This window comes from Mastomys coucha, unplaced genomic scaffold (assembly GCF_008632895.1).
Source record: "Mastomys coucha isolate ucsf_1 unplaced genomic scaffold, UCSF_Mcou_1 pScaffold2, whole genome shotgun sequence".
Taxonomy (NCBI): domain Eukaryota; kingdom Metazoa; phylum Chordata; class Mammalia; order Rodentia; family Muridae; genus Mastomys; species Mastomys coucha.
In genome coordinates this window covers 12,092,870-12,096,302 of record NW_022196902.1, presented here as the reverse complement: position 1 = coordinate 12,096,302, position 3,433 = coordinate 12,092,870, and the positions used below count along the sequence as shown (strand labels likewise).

At 42.4% G+C, this 3,433-nt stretch overlaps 1 long non-coding RNA gene across 1 annotated transcript in view; it reads right to left on the bottom strand.

The window, feature by feature from the left end:
- Positions 1-229: 229 nt before the first annotated feature.
- The window catches only part of LOC116097690, an 11,051-nt gene continuing 7,847 nt past the window's right edge, over positions 230-3,433 (bottom strand). Inside the window, exon 3 of the long non-coding RNA XR_004121521.1 lies at positions 230-454. This is a non-coding gene — a long non-coding RNA (uncharacterized LOC116097690). The remainder of the gene's footprint in view (positions 455-3,433) is intronic.

Here is a 3,433-nt window from a genome sequence, read left to right as displayed (position 1 = left end):
CTCCTTGCTGCTACACGGCTCTTTCTTCTACTTCAGAAGAATCTTTTCTCATAGTCATCCTCACTGTGAACTCAAGCTCCTATTTTCTCAATACTTTTTCTTAGGAAGGGCTGGAAAATGTTCTCTAAAATGAAAGAGGAGACTTACTTCATATAATTCTTCAACCACTCTTTGGAATGTCGAAGGCAGTTGCTATGGTTTATATAGGAAATTTTGTCGATAGGCCGGTGTTTTGAACCTTAGGATTCTCTCTGGTGGTCCTAATTTAGAGACAGAGGGAACTGGAAGATGGAGGAAGTCTGTGGCTGAGGGCAGGCTCTCGGAGGTATTGGCCCAGGACTGTTTCTGTGGTGCTGTCTGATTCCTGCTGTGGGCTGTCTTCCTCTGGCACAGGCTTCGGCAGCCATGATATTCTACCCAAGTCAAGGGCCTGAGCAATCATGGATGGAATAATCTGAAAACAGGAACCAACATAGACATTTTCTCTCTTTAAGTAGGTTCTGCAAGTATTTGGTCACAGCCATGGCAAAGCTAACTATCACTGTATCTTATTAGACACCATGCCCATCCCTTTTACCCTGCCAAAGCAAACTCATGCAGAAAGTTATCATGGGAAATTTTACAACATGCAGAGTTGCTGGTCTGTCCACCTGCCCTCTCCCCCCTGCCCCAGTTTCCTTTACACAGCAAACTCTGAAGTTGTTTAGGTACCACCATGCTGTGCTTACAGAAGGCTGGCAGGCTGCATCACCTTCTTGTTAATCAGTCATGGCAAATTGGTGTCTCTTGGCCAATGACTGGATTAGGGAAAATACCTGTGACCAAGTTCTAGCAAATGAGAGGAAAGAACAAGTGCGTGGGGGAAGAGGTTTTGGAGTGGTCTTCTTCTTCTTCTTCTTCTTCTTCTTCTTCTTCTTCTTCTTCATCATCATCTTCTTCTTCTTTTTTAATGCTAGGAAGAGACTACCTTGATTTTGATGTGAGATCTGAGAGTTCACACCCTGAGAGACAGTCACAGGATGAGCACTATGCTGAAGGCAGCTTTCAGGAATGCTGGGAAAAGCCTGGCTTCCTGATGCCTTCGCTGACTTGCTAAGTAACAGGACAGGACCATTGATAGTATCATTGTTTGGTACCTCTTCCTGCTATGATGACAGATATGTATGATGCATCTCTTTCTCTGGGTCAGCTCCACTTAGGATATAGAAGAGAGAACATTTGATTCAAACTATCTTATGCCAAATGTCTGGATGAAAATCTATTCATTTTCTTGCTTGAGTACTTAACATGGAAATTTTAATATCTGGACCAGATGATGAAATTTGTTGACTTTTGTTTTGCTTCATGCAGACTATATGTGTGTGTTTCCTGTTATTTAAGGAAGTGCTGTTGATCTTGGGACTGGCTTTCCTTACAGTTATGGCTGGAGTGCTATTGTGTGGTTTAGTATAACACCACCAGCTATAAATCTCTGCTCTGTAGTACCCCGTCTGGAATCGCAGCAGTGAAGACAGGTCATGACTGGAATCCAATAGCCCAGTTATATGCAGAGTGCTTTTTCACTGATTGCCAGGCTCTCAGAGGACTCCCACTCTTCCTCATCAATAATTGCTCTGCCTAGGTACCTTTACAGTAGTCTATAATAAGCAACTCAGCTTACTAGTTCATGTTCTTCCTTAAAGAATAATGATCAATTTTCTGATGAATTGTATAGGCAAAAAGGAAAAAAAAAGTTACATTTTGCATTGCTCCTAGTGGCCATCTTCCAAACGCTGCAATATACTCCACAGAACTTATTACTGAATTGGTAAGCAGCCATTTCTGTAGGCACTTACTGTCACTGCAATGTACAAAGGGAAATCCACTTTGCTTAACATTCCCTAAGCCTTCCAGAGCCCTGCTGCAATCACAGGACAGCACTGCCTTCTCAGTTGATGAATGGCTTTGGAAGTAAAGATCTTCCTCTTTAATTTCTTAACCATAAGAAGAGATGATGGTAGGAAGAGAGACAGAGGCCAGACAGGACTGCTCAGAAAGGCAGCATTCCATCTTCTTATTGGCACTCACATTTTGGATACCACGGTCTAACCCTCAATGAATATATTAGTTGGCTGACTGACAAAAGAAAATTCCAAGTTATGAAATGAAAGCTCAACTTGAGATTTCTCGTTCAGTTGGAAACCACTGTGAGTTGTAAAACCCTTTTGAAATGGTCTGATAGGTGAGTCTGGCCTGCCTATAGTGCCATTCTTGGAAAAGCAAATGCTATAATTGAATCTAATGTAGGAACCTGGCTGCATCAAAGGCAGCCAAACAGGATAGACTTCCACTCAGCCCAGCCAGAGCTCCTACCCAGTATCCTGGTGCCCCGGGGCTCATCACACTTAGATTTTAGACCTTCCTTGACTCAATTTATTAAAAATGTTCATAAAGAAACTTTTCTTGAAGGCCTAGGATACCCAGTGTTAGAAAAATGATACAGAACATTTTTAACAATTCAGTAGAAATAGGTCAGACAAAAAACAAAGGGTGACATTGTCCTGGCCTTTCTTTTAATCTTTGAGCAGTATTTGAAGTGGCTCTTGGCAGCTGATTTTTCTTTTTCCTGTAAAATATCTGTGCCAGGGTTTTTGTTATTCCTTTGGGAAGGTGATCAATATAACTAATAAAAAGGAAATGACTAGACTGGATGCATCAGAAGCCTTCCTAATGTTGCCCCACTTGAAGCTATCCTGGAATGACTGCCTAGCATGCCTGAAATGGAGAAAGGTGGGTCTTAATTAGGTAGTAAGCAGCCACTAAGTTAGCAAGGAGTTATGTTAATGAGGCTAAGCAATATCTAAGGACATAGTAATACAATGAATGAATGAATGAATGAATGAATGAATGAATAAGCAAGTGAGCTAGCAGGAAAGTGAACTGAAAGAAGAAAAATCAGAGAAGAAAATGAAAGGATACAAGGTGGGAGAATCTGTGTCTCCCCACCCCCTTCTCCTGCAATCGCTGCCTTAGGGTTACTATTGCTGGGGTGAAACACCATGACCAAAGCAACTTGGGGAACAAAGGGTTTATTTGGCTTACATTTCTACACCAAAAGGAAGTCAAGACCGAACAGGAATTGGACAGAAACTGGGAGGCAGGAGCTGATACAAAAGCCAAGCGGAAGAGATGCTTACTAGCTTGCTCTTCATGGCTTGCTCTGCTTACACCACAGTACCATCTGCCCAGGGATGGCACTACTCACAATGGCCTGGCCACCTCCCCCACATCAACCACTAATTAAGAAAATGCCCTACAGGTTTGTCTATAGCCCCACCTTATGGCCTTATGGAGGTAATTTCTTATTTGAAGTCCCCCCTCAATGTGTGAAGTTGACATAAAACTAGCCAGCATATTCATTCTCTCTTTCTCTCTCTCTCTCTCTCTCTCTCTC